We start from the raw sequence: 14,088 nt of genomic DNA on the forward strand, positions 1-14,088 counted from the left end.
GGGGGGGGGGGGGGGGGGTTATTGAGCACCAACCTTCATGGTCTGCTCACTGAGGGAGTATTGTGTGTGTGTGTGAGGGGGGTCTACATCCAGGTCAAGCCCTCCAACATTTCAGAATGTCTGCTGGCTGCAGACCGGCGCCCACTGGTTGCCATGCAGAGCTGCTGGTGCATTACGAGGGAACAGTCGGGGGTCCCAACAGCGAGAGGACAAGAAGACAACAAAGAGTGGGGTGGGGGGTGACCCACATGTTGGGAGCGTGCACTCACAGTGGGGAACATTCCAGGACATAGATCATTTATGGGGATTCACACATTTCCATTGACTTTTATGTTTCGATTACAAATACTTCTATTTCTCATTTTAGTCCTGCAACACTTGTCAAAAAAAAAGTTAGAACTGTAAATTTGTACCACTTTGTTATTTTGCTGTTTCTTCTCTGTGGCACTGAGGAAGCCCTTCTTCACAAGGAAACCAATACTTTTCTATGCCATCACAAAAATCACAAACCCTTGTTGATAATGGTCTGGATGCTCCTTTTAGTCTTTGGTGCAGAGCACAAAAATTAAACACTAATTTCTTGACCACAGTCTACATAAACAACAGTAACACAAGGCTCCTTTGTTGCACATTAAGGTTTGAAGAAATGCTCCATACTGAAGTGCTTAAAAAAAGATTTGACAGAAAAAAAAATACCTTAAAAAAGTTAAGCAGCCAAGCGGAGTGGTGGAAATGAAATAAAACTGCAAACGCTGAAAGGTCAAATGACTGTACTGCAGGGATTACATATCAGATCTAACTGGTAACAGTGATGGCAGTACGGTCACACTGCTGGTCCCAGGTCAGCAGGATGTGGCATTGCCTTGAACCTGGATGCAAGAGGCAATTCAGTACAGATTGGAATTTTGGAGATCCTTTTCTGCAGCAAATCAGCCCACAATTGTTGTTACTTGAGATCTGGCAGACTGGCACTGGGTCATAGATGATGTCCAAGCTGATCCCGGACATGTTTGATTGAGCAAAAAAAAAAAAAATCGAGGGATCCTGCTGACCCCAGGAGGACCTTGGTGTGATGCAGAAAGTTCATAAACACACAAAAGGGTGTTGTCTCAGGAGGCGTAAGACATGAAGACGTAGGATGCTGCTGATGTATATGTGACCTGCACTGGCAAAATTAGTCACAATCAGGAATTTTTCAATATCGAGTTATTGTTTTCAATTTCTCCACCTCAAAAGCATCAAAATCATATGCAGTTTGTTGAGTTTTGGCGATTTATAACCTGGCCTGGCAGCAAGCTAGTTTTGTTTACGAGAGCGCCCGTTTGGAAACCTGATTTTTTTTTGGTCTGAAAGGATGTCACTGAGATGTCCAGCCCTACATTTAAAAAAAGTGGTATTCCCAAGCTTCACATTAAAGCCAAACATTACACAAAGGGATTTCTCAGTGCTACAGCAGCAGGCAGAAAAAAAATTGATCACTTTCAAAGGAAATGAAAAGAATTGCAATTAAAAAGATTACTTCTAACACATACTTGTTAGAAAACTTCTTTTTAAAGGTACATTATATGCAATTTTAGTTTTTTNGGGTTGCTAGATAGTATCTCCATCTGCCCATCCATTTTCTTTACCTGCTTTTCCAGATGGTGCTTAACTCCAGCATTCACTGTGTGAGAGGCGGGATACACCCTAAACAAGTCCATCACAGAGACAAATAAGAACTCCATTCACACTCTCACCTAGGGACAATTTTAGAGATACCAATTAACCTAATATGCATGTTTTTGGTCTGTAGGAGGAAACTGGAGTCCCTGGAGAAAACCCACGTATGTAAGGGGAGAGCACGTGAACTCTACACAGAAAAGCTAGGAGGCATACCTACAACCTTTTTGCTTTGAGGCGACAGCACAAACCACTATTCCGCTGTGCCACACTTTCACAAATATAAATTAAATCAATGTTTTCAAGTTTTTTGCCCCGCAACCTGTTCGAATTCCAACTCATTTTGCCAGCATGGGTCCCATATAGCTCTGTGCCATCAGGGTCTTTAGAATAATAACAGAGAAGACTTGAACTCATGCCCTATGGCTTCCTACATCATGGTGCCAGAAGTGATGCTGGTGTGTCTCTCCACATCATTAGTAATCTCACCTTGGCATTGCTGTAAGCATGAATGATGGTCATACCATCACCGTTCTAAAGCAGCCATCTCTGCTCTGGTGTTAATGACAGCCTGTGTACTGCACAATAAACCCGTAATCTATCTGATACCAGTCAAGACAAGGTTGTAAAGTTGCTGGACTGCCATGAAAAAAATGTGATATGTGTTTCATAGGGGGAAAAAAAAACAAAAACAGAATTGGGTCACATTTGCCTGCAGTGTGAACGTAGCCTTAGATGTGTACCAGGTCTTTGTAAAATAATTCATTTACATGCCTGTTGACGGTCTTCATGTGGACCAAAATATGTACAAATTAGAATATTCCTTCTAAGTGCTGAACTTTTTTTTGTTAGTGAATGTCTAAATCCTTGTCTATATTATTCTTTCACCTATTGATGAATGAATGGTAGAGTGCTGTCCTGAGGTAATGGACATCACTCAGGTTCGCTACCTTGAGCTAAACTGTATTTTTCCAGAGGGGGGAATATGCATTCACATTTCTGGCCTTTTTTCTTTGACAAGCATTATTCTTTAAAAAGAAAAAACTAAAATAATATTATTAACAATAAATAATCATTTTCTCACACATTTGTTGACAAACAGAAATCCTCTGCTTATATTAGCTCTTCAAACACTCAACCTTCTATTCTATTCTCTGCTTTATTTTCCAAATCATCACTACAGTAGATTAAGTTCTATTTTGCTTATGTATTTTGCACTAATTCCCAAGAAATTGTATCTCAGGACACTACATAGAAAGTTAATAAGTTCAATGGAAATCAAATTAATTACTGTCCACTTCAACTAATACAATTTAATTCACTTCAGTTCAATACAATTTAATTCAATCCAAGTGTAATCTAATTCAATTTTATAATCAGATTTAGTTTAAAAAAACACCAGTTCATAAAAAGTTATACATGCCAGCGAAACCAGCTTTGAAGCTCATCTACAAATCAGAACAATTTGGGTTGGCCCACAAGCCACTGTGTAGAAGTCTTTAGTCATTCTTAATTTCTTTTTGTTTTCAAGAAGCTTTACTTTCTTGTAATCTTCTAAATTGTTATTGATAATTTTATTTTCAGGTCTTCTGAATGTCTTTTAAAGTTTTTCTTTCTCATTCTGTCTGTCCGCTTCTTAATCATTTTCAGAGAAATGTTTCTTCTTTTATTCATGTGTCCTTTCAAAAAGGTTCCCACACTCAGATGAACCAGTGTTGTGTTGATACTCAACAAACAACTTAGCAAAATAATAATTTTGCTAAAAAAGATTGCATTTTTAGCAAAGACTAAAGATTGCTTATTTGGTCGAGCAGCTTCTCTCTCTCTCTCTCTCTCTCTCTCTCTCTCTCTCTATATATATATATATATATATATATATATATTTAAAGCTACCAATGATAACACTGTTTGACAGACATAAAACAAAAATATATTGTAAATAAACTGATTCCAAAGAGTAGATTATCAGCTGAAGGTTGGTGCATCCCTCAGGTCTTGTCTCAAGTGTCTGCTGGATTTATTTATTTTTTCTCAAAGACTTCTAGATATTGTTCATCTGCTTTATATATTTTTTCAGCCCTGAAACAACAGGTTTTTTTTTCTTGCATGTGGCCATTTTAAACATTTTTAAAGCTCATTCAACACAAAATAGTGTCATAGTCAGGTAGCACTGGACTGAAAATGAGTGGAAAAAACAGCCAAAGGCTAAAAAAAACTTTCAAAGATATTCGGAAACCTCAAAGGGCTGTTGATCAAAACCACTTTAAATGATTACAAGGAAGTCTGCTGCTTAGAGGCAGACTATAAAGAAGTTAGGTATAACCTTGCACAGTGAATGCAAGTGCTCTGAATATGTGAAGGGGATGGCTCTCAGCTACTACCACCCCAATTTTAAGCTCAATGGGAAATTGACTGAATTATAGGCATTTTTGTGTTACCTTAATGGTAATGAACTGTGGCAGCCTATATGAATTGTGTTGATCAGTTTTAGATGTACAGTAGTTCATCCAACGATTACTTTCTAGGAACTCATCCAGTGATTCATGAAATATTTTGGTAATGGTCATAGACAGACAAATACACACTCAGACACAGGTAGTTACAGTACATGACTGCCCCCCTTTTTGTGGCAGCAGGTGATAAAGATCACAGAAAAAGTAGATGCTTAAAAGTTAGGAGTGGTTAAACATGTTTACTTTCAGTCAGATACTGTACTTCAAGTTTTGACTCAAAATAAAATCCTAAGATCTGAAAAGATATTTTATTTTTAAAAATCATTTAGTAGTTTAGCAGCATTGCTGTTGTATTGCTAGTATCCCGCCGCCCCCCAGATTACATGTAAAAACAACAGTGCTGGGGTCCTCTCCACCCAATGGGAGCAGAATGTGTGTGTGCAGGTCCACAGTTGTGAATGCAGCTCACACACTGTCAGACGCACGAACACACACACAGACAAACACTTAGCGGGCTGACTGACGTGCAGCTCTTGGCTTGAGCACAGCTTAATCCCGCTGGTTTCACAGATGGACCCAGTCTTCTTCTTTTTGTCTGGGTGTCACCAGCAACAGCAATGCACACACACACACACACACACACACACACACACACACACACACACACACCATAAACACACATAAACCATAAAGTCCCGTGTACTTTTGTTTACGGGGGATGGTTGCTGCTGTGTGGGTTCTAATCCCCTCTGAAGCCCTCCCTCTTTATCGTGGCCACCCCTGCGACCGTAAACACACACAAACACACGTATACAGATGTACGCGGGCATCGACACATTGGTCATTAAAAAAAAAACAAAGGAGGTCAGTGTCAGCAGCGAAAACCAGGCAGCTGTGCCCTGTGAGGCGAGAGTTAATCCTCGTTTTCAAGGCCTGGAGACAAAGAGAAGACTGAAATGTTTCAAGACTCACACAAGGACAAATGGACCACCTTTTCATTTATACAGATTGTTTGTTGTTGCTCCATCCCTCAACTTTCTCGGAGGTCACTGCTGTGTGTTTTTAACAGAAATCAAAAAGTAAAATATAAGCCTTTCCTGCCTGCTCCTCCTTAATTATCTTCCAGTTCTGCAAAAGCTTTGATTTCCATGTAGATGGAGCTGGGCTGATAGCAACAGGGAGCTGCCCCCTGGAGAAAACAGGCAGAACGATAAGATAAGGCGAGCAGATCCCCGTCCACACACACACACAAAAGACACCACCCCACATGAGGATTAATCTCTATTCAGGCAAGAGATTAGCAAAGTCAAAATTCTCATCACCGCAACCCAGAAAATGATTAGTCATTTCTCTGAGGGGAGAAGGTTAACTGATCTCCAGCCTGCAAAATCTCCGAATGAGAGATGATCAATAACCAGCTCATGGTTGCAATGAAAGAGAAGCAGCTTTATGGTCCAAACACATTCTTTTCAAAATGAAAGAACATGCTTTCCACACACAATGAATTCTGATTTGACAGGAGTTCTTGCTCCTCAGTGGGGTGCATAGTTTGCTAAAGACACAACAACTAATTCTGCATTCATCCAGCAATGTTCTTGACACAAGAAAACAGTGTCAGCGAGAGCGTGTGAGGAGGAGAAAGGGCTGCTCTGTGTACTGTGTTCGGCTCACACTGACTTCTATGCTAATGGACTGCTTTAATCGAGTCTAATCATATTGTTTAAACAGGGTTTAGCATGCAGGGAGGCACGTATGGCAAAGCCTGACGTCGATAACCGATGTGTGACCTGTGACCCGCGGCTACTCCAGCTGGAGAAAAGTTACTCTCTTTTACTATGGGCTTTTTTATTTCCTGTAACGCGGCTAATCGGAGTGTACTCAGACAGCAGCAGGTCAGGAGGACACGGTAGGCAACAGAAAGCCTACCTATGTGCACATTGATTAAACAAAAATGGCAAAACCATCTGTAATTGCACTTGTCTTCCAATCTAAATGTTTTTATAGCTGCAAATCTAAAGAGCGGAGACTGCATGGAGAAAAAACAGTGACTCTTAAATCTACCTTGACTTCAAATTAACAGACTACAAATTTAATCCTTAACTTTATTCTGTTTGTAAATATTTGGACTGTAACTGTATGTGTATAAATGCTTTCAAAACCTTGGTTTTGGGATTATAGGTTTGCTACAACATGAAAAAGGGAGGAAAAAAGCCAAATGGTAAGATTTGTTAGTTTAAACAGACATCAACTCATCAAGCATAGATAGAAAAACAAACCACCCGTACATAAATATATTGTTTAACACACACACCTAGTTTCTCAGAAAGCTGGATTCTGGTGTGCTGTTCATACTCTAGTGTTGCCTATTAAACATGTTGTGTGTATTTAGCAGCTTCTGTTAGTTGCCTGCAGCGTTTCACATAGTACAAATTTTGACCCTTTTGGCTTTCCATACAGTACCTCCACCTCTCGCTCCATGGCTGCCATAGCTCATCTGAAAACTTTTTAATCTGTTGACTGGAAGCAAACAGCTCCTGTGTGTCATCTGTTATTGGCATTATTGCTTTGCTAGTTGTAGAGTGCTTTAAATAGTTATTTGGTGGTGGCAATTAGCAAAGAGAACAACAACAGCAAAAAAAAAACATGTGTAAGCCCTCTTCTAAATAAGAGCAGAGTTCACTTGTGACTAACGGATTCTCTGTCTGATACCATGCGATACACCCTAACATCTGTACAGCATTTCAGTTAAAAATTAAAACAGGAAATATCTTAAACAGGTAAAAAAGATATTTAAAGGTTTTAGTTTATAGGGTTTTTGTACAGAAGTTTGAACTGGACCCACAAGCGCTCTGCTCCTTGAAATTGCACAGCATCTAGAACCAATATCATCAATAGTTGATCCAACCTGTTTCTTAAAGAAATATACTTCATGTGAAAGACTCCATATTTTGCACACATACAAAGGCATGGTTGACGAGCCAAAAAAGATTATGCTTGTTTATGCAGCACATGCATTTCCTGATGTATTTTTTCCTTGTCCTGTTCCCCTTCACAATGGTTGACTCTGTTATGACATGAACATGGATGGTGTTTGTAGAGTCTTAGTGAGGTCTTCAGGTGTGTATGAAGAACACACTGGGCCCCTCATTATGTGTATTTGAGTATGCATAAAATTTCATAGCAAGGTTGTGGGGTTTTTGTGGGTAAAACGTGGCGTAGCATATTCACAGTACTGGCATAACTTGTTTGTCAAAAAATCTGAAGCATGTCTGACCACACTGGTATCATACCTAAGCTACAACCCCATCACATCAGCATGAGCATGCTAGCAAGGTGTAATCTTCAAGCATGTAGTTGCGTCCTGAGTTAGTCCAAGAGAATCCTGCCTGGGTGTGGTCCAAATTTCTTGCCATAGAAATCTTAAGTGCATGTGGTAGTATTATCATGGTGAAGTGCTTCTGATGTATAGAACACGGTGAGAAGGGCTTCTCGGGTGTAGCAGCTTCATTATTGTCTAAACACCAAAGGAGGTTTTCTAAATTTGCTGGAATCCAGCCACATTCCTATAGGCCATGAAGGTTGTGCAGAGCATATCAGGGTCATCATCCAATATAAAAACATCCATCTATCCATCCTGTTCATGTTTTTAATTTTTTGTATTATGCTACCTTATACGCATAATAAAAAAAAAAAAAGTTTTCTGTTTCAAATCTGTACATGCCTCATTCTGATAAAACCAGGCGACTTGCAGAAGCTAATAATTGGCCTTTACAGGGTTACAATTTAGAGATTAAAATTAGAATGGTTCTGAAAAAATGTAATTGACTTGGTATTTCAAGAGTAAGGCTGACACTTTTTGAATGCAATTAAGGTGAAGCTAGGAATCATCTGCGGCTGTCATTAGCATGCAAACGTGACCACAAATTAAAGCCTAAATTGCTGTGTGTGCTTTAAAATGGCAGCTGTTGGCTTACACATCTGTGGTTTTTTTTTGTTTTGTTTTTTTACATCAGGGCCAAATGTGTTAACAGCTTATTTCACTTATAAATCCCTTGTTGCAGTGCTGATGCTCACCAGGTATTTTAAACTGTGTCAATACTGTGTCACACCTTCAGGCTTTTTGGCACGCTCTGTGCCATTGTTAGGGCATGTCCAAGTGTGAAAAACCCCACAACAGCAGCTTGTTAATCACGAGTCGCCGCGTGTCGTCAAAGTCACAGAGGTGTGGAGAAAATCGAACTGATTAAATACAGAAAACATCAGACAAGTTCACATAAATTAGGATGTTTTGGTCAGAGTAAGTTCCAGGATTTTTCTCCAACTTATTTCTTATCTCAAGTGTGTTAATTGTTATAGAATGTCCCTTCCTGTGAAAGCACACTGCGCTACAGCATGAAGGATACAAATGGTCAAAGCTTAGGCTCAAGGTGGGAGGCTTTATTAGCAGCTGATATTAAATGACAAGAACAGGAAACACAGCAGATGGGCCATGACAGGTGCCAGTTTGAATTTTGGAAGAGAGAAGTGGATTTTGTGTCCATCTGCTGAGCTTGCTTTCTTAATTAAAAGCATTATTATAACGTTGATACTTTACTTGTATATAAACAGTGTCCAGATATTTTTAGCAGTAAATTAGTCTTTTGTAAAGAATGTTTTCATGATTGCTCAGATTCATCTAAGTCTTACAACTTGCATACATTCTGCTTTGTTGGTACTGCATCATGGCATAAAATGAGTACAAGTACCAGTCTCAAAAGTAGTAAAGGGTTCCTTGAAAGTTTGAGATGCAAATTTGCCACAAATGTTGAGTATGTAAACTTCATTTCAAATTAGCAAAAGTTGGGACAGTATAAAGATATTTTAAAGAAGTGGCAGCAATTCTTACATTTATTTTGACTTATACTTCATTAAAGATGATATCAACCAAAAATATTTCATGTTTTGTCCAGTCAACTATTATCTAATTAAGGGAAAAAACATAAATTTCTGCAATTTAGGCAGCCAACAACAATAAAAGCAAAAAAAGTAGATTCTTTTTTAAAACTTATCCTGAGAACTAAACATGTTGTACAAAAATTTAAAAAGCAAAGAAAATCAAACAAAGTATCACCTGGTGGTTTATATGACAACCTTTTAAACAAAAATCTCATGTTAGTGCTCATGTATGTGTTGAGAATGATTCAGTTACTACCACTCCACATTTTAGCTCAACATTTGCCAAATTGATTGAGTTATAACTGTTTGTGTTTTCTTAGGTTAATTAGCTGTAACAGCCATGTTGAATCAACTTGACTTCAAAGGTTTATCGGTTTTAAATGTACATCTCATGATTATTTTCTAAAAAAAAAATCTGTCCTCCAGTTTGATATTTTTCTAACAGATAGACAAATAAAATACGCACACACAGGGAATTACATGATTCGTCACCTTTTAATAGTTGGATCCAGCAACAGTTTAGAAAAAACAAAGCTCTATCGGTGCATTTGTACCCGGATGTTGGAATTTCTGAGTTCCAAATTAGGAAAAATCAACTGGAATCCACTCCTAAGGTGGAATTTAGACTTAGAAACTGGAGATTCATGACCAGCCCCAACCACAAAATTCAGTATGGCTGACTTGTGCTTTAAAATTTGTGTGATAAACAGTTTATTTTCCCATCTGTCAGTTTGTATCTCAGTAGTCCACTCACACACAGCAAAACCTCTATTAGACAACACGTTGCCACAGTTTAAATGCACAGGTTGCAGAGAAATCCATTGTTATCTAGTTGGATTGCTAATGATAGTTAGCCTAGTAACTGAGCACAACTAGCAGATCCTACTGGTTTTCCAACTTTCAATTGGAATATGGGTAAATGGGGTCTGACTTTATTCCCAGATATAAGGGCCAACTTTGTGTAAGGATTTGGGTTTTGTTTTGTTTCTTGGTTTATTTGGTTATTATGTGTTCTGTCATGTTATAGTTGTGTCTTGTCATCATTCTCTTCTTGCCCTCAGTCTGCTTCTGTTTATCTGCCACGCCCATTTCCACCTGTCCACTATCTTCATCACTCATCTGTGCCCACTTACCTCATTATCCTCTGCTTTAAAACCTGGTCATTTTCTCCTCTCCCCTGCAGGTTCATTGTTGTGTTGTTGTATGGTCCATGTTTCCAGCTTGCCTTGCCTTACCTTGCCTTATCATTTTTGGATTTTTGTTATAGTTTGTTTTGCTGCCACGTCAGCCTTTTGTTTTCTAGTTTTGTTAATTTGAATAAATTCAGTTTCTTTAATCATGAGTCTGCGTATTGGGTTTGCCACGCTTTCCCCACGTCATGACACTTTGAAGGTAAATGAAACACAGCATTACGTACACACACTCAGGCACAGGAAAATCAACAGAACTCAGGTGTTGACTAAAAGTCAAACCAGTTGAAATGTAGAAAGGAAATCGTTTTACAAGATAAAACAGGAAACAGTGTAATCATAAGACTAGAACTCAAAACCCAAACCTCATGAAAGTAACTCATGTAAACTCATGAAGATGTGAGATGTCTTTTATCAAGCAAGCACCTTCAGTCACACAGCAACTTCTTCAGGGAATCATCCAAATGCAGGAGCTTGTTTATGTCTACTTTATCCAAAAACATTTCTATTTTAGCAAATGTACTGGATATTTGAAAATCCCACAACACACACACACACACACACACACACACGTTTTCCACCCACACAACTCTGTGATCAACTTGTCACATGGGCCCACTGACAGAGACCGTGTGACAGGGTGTCATTTACCGTGTCAGGAAAAAACACAAAAGGGGGTAATTGAGGGGTTAGTGGAGGAAACAAAGTTTGCAGGTGTCAGCGTAACTTTGTCTGCCATCTCAAGACTCTGATGAATTTATTCATGGGTGGGTGAGGCTGCCAAGTCAAGGACAAACGCCATATAATTACCCCATAAATTTAGGAAGTGATTAATTCTAAATTCTAGCTATTTAATTAAAATATGCAAATAGGCAGCCATTGCCTTAACATGCGACGCACTTAACAAAGTTTCACTGGAGTTCTTTTGAATGTTAGTTGGCTAAAATGGAGGCATTAAAACACAGACAAAAACACACAGACACACTACATCTGTCACGTTTTTACTGCTGTGCATCACTGATTTACTGAGCACATTCAGGCCCCAACAGTGGTGGCTCAAGCAAGCCGACTTCTTTAATGCAGAAGAAGAGCCATTACAGATATAATTGGATTTCATTTCAACCATGTGAGAAGAAGAAGAAAAAAAGGAGACTTGTCACCACCCTGGAGAAAATGGAGCCAAAATACAGTCATTGTATTTACTGCAGTGCATAGAGAGGGGTGTGTTTGTGCATGGGTGTGCGCTTCACATTGTGTGTTTCTTCTGCATGTGAGATTATCTTTTTCAAGGGTGTCAGTGTGGGTGTGTATTGCACCAGCTTGAAATCCCAAGGCATATACATACATACACAAGTGCAAAATGAATCCAAACAGGACAAAAAAGAGAGGAGAAACAAACGAGGTTTCCCTGATGCTTTTTAGAGCAATGCATCAAAGAAAAACTGACTGCAGGCAACACTTTCAGGAATAGAGAGAACCACAGCTTCAAGTTAAACCTGTAAAGTTTTGGAAATAAACTCCTGTTTTGTATGTCCAACTCAGCAGATGGGATGTCCAGTTTGACCCCAAAAGTCTTAAATCAAACAAAAAGAGAGACAGAGAGAATTGGCATGCATTTCTAACACACATTGTTTGATGGGATAGTTCGATTATTTTGAAATGATGTTCTATCAAACAGTATCTTATCAGCTTGACAGTCAGAGAGAATGGAGTTTGAAAAAACAGGAAGAATGTCTAGTACAGAAGCCAGGGTAATGGCTGTGTGCTTTTTTTATGAATGGGGTTTTTATTAGGGCACACTTTATGATGAACTGCAGAGTCTGCTGCAAAGGTAACAGGAGGACACAGCCATCTGATCAATGGAGCAGGTGGAGCAACGGCATCCTCACATTTTAAACTGGGGGCACAGACCTACGGTTTTGCTCCTTGAAAAAAAACAAAAAAACATTCACTTGGCATTCAAGATAAATGCTTGCAGTCTTTATCAAATTTAATTTTTAATTTTTTATAATTTTTTAAAAAATGTTATATTATAAATTAGCAATTTTTTGTTGTTTTTGAATCCATATTTGAATGTTGTGGTGGTTGAAGGTTTAACATATATAGTGTGAGCCAGTAAAAGCCATTTATCTACATCGGCAAACACAGCAGAGTGTATTGGTTCAACAGCAAAGTGCATTTGTACAATTTAAACAGACATTTTTAAAATGCAATCATTTTGTGCACAAGACCTCCTGGCTCATCGCACTATTGGTCAATAGCACAGTTGAACTTATAGTAGTACATGCAGTCTTGGAAAAAACTTTAAGGGCGCACTGGAGCACAAAATACTTTAAGAAAAAGTGCCACCGCAAAGCTATACTCTGATGACTCTTGAACATCTTTGCAACCAGCTGTGGTCAAAAATAGGCATAAAATAATAACTGAGAAACAAACCAAAAAAAATAATGGACTTACAGAAAATCTAAATAAAAAAAACGAATAAATACTTGTCTGTGTGTGTTTTTGAGAGGAGTATAGGATGGGATGGTTGATGAGCTAAGATGGTAAATGTTGCTTCATGGTACTCAGATTGAAGTGTCTTTTAGAAGAGAGAGTGGAAAGTAGGGCTCCTCAGTCAAGAGAAAAGGAGGGAGCCGGCAACCATTAGATTTTTTCCTATCAAGAGCATCCAAATGCCTTCTGATCCCCCCACCCCCTTCGCCGTGCTGACAGGCACACGTACACCATCTCACTCCCGTGCGCACACAGACAAATGTGTGCAGCTGCTGCCCACCTATTTGCTTCAGACTGACACATTTATTTAACCACTCACATGTACTTAACATGACACAAACACACGCGCAACATGCAAATGGAGGCACACTGACACACAGCCAGGTTTGCCGCTCACAGCTCCACGTTTGCAGGCCAGCTGTGAGTTATCCACTGGGGGGGATGTTAGCGTTTAACTGGTGCAGAGACCCACATCTTTGATCGTAAAGCAGGAGTTCGTTCAGCAAGACGTTAACTGCGCGTTATTTAAAAACTAGAGGCCAATTTGGATAAACAAACACCATCACAGAGGCTCATTTTCAGACATCTGGAGTCTGCGTATCGCTCCCCTCCCACTGCAGCTTTATCTCCATCGTAAACATGCCAACCTATTGTTAAGAGAGTTTCTATCTGGCAGAATATACAGCTTGACAATATGCAGAAATGATAATAAGGCTCCTCTTCAGATATTTCGAAGCTCTGACCCAGTTTTGATTTGTTCTACAGGGGGTGTTACTGCAATACATTGCTTCACAGAGCAACTTTAAAGCCTAACACAGAGGGAATCTGTTGAAGAATTACACCACAAAAACTTCCCTGGTTAAATAAATTATTTTTAAATTATGCAAAGTTCAACTTCAACAATTATCAGTCCCTAAAAACATGTTCCTAAAAAAGTCATGTGTTTCAATATTTTTTGTGTTTAAAAAGAAAAGAAACTGAAACATCTCTGTCATAACCTTAAGATGGACTCAGTGCCATGTTAAGGTTATGAAAGCGAGCAAACTCGCATGAAAGACTTGGCAGTTGTTTTACTGAGATCACGGCACTGACCACCAAGCTACTGCAGCTGTTCCTCACATCTTTTTGTGCAACCAGTAAATTTTGTCAGAAAGCTTAGCACCAGAAAGTGATTTTCAAGAGGAGGGGCTAATTATGCAAGGTCACAAGTGGAAGTATAAGTTGTTTTTTTTTTGTTTGTTTTTTCTGCTCCTGGTGGAAGGCGGACGTGTTTCTTTTCTCTCTGTCTCCTCGTGCCTGAGAACATCTGTGAATGTCATTCATGGACTTTTCTACAAACACACACAAACACACAC

Source organism: Kryptolebias marmoratus, linkage group LG20 (genome assembly GCF_001649575.2).
Source record: "Kryptolebias marmoratus isolate JLee-2015 linkage group LG20, ASM164957v2, whole genome shotgun sequence".
Taxonomy (NCBI): domain Eukaryota; kingdom Metazoa; phylum Chordata; class Actinopteri; order Cyprinodontiformes; family Rivulidae; genus Kryptolebias; species Kryptolebias marmoratus.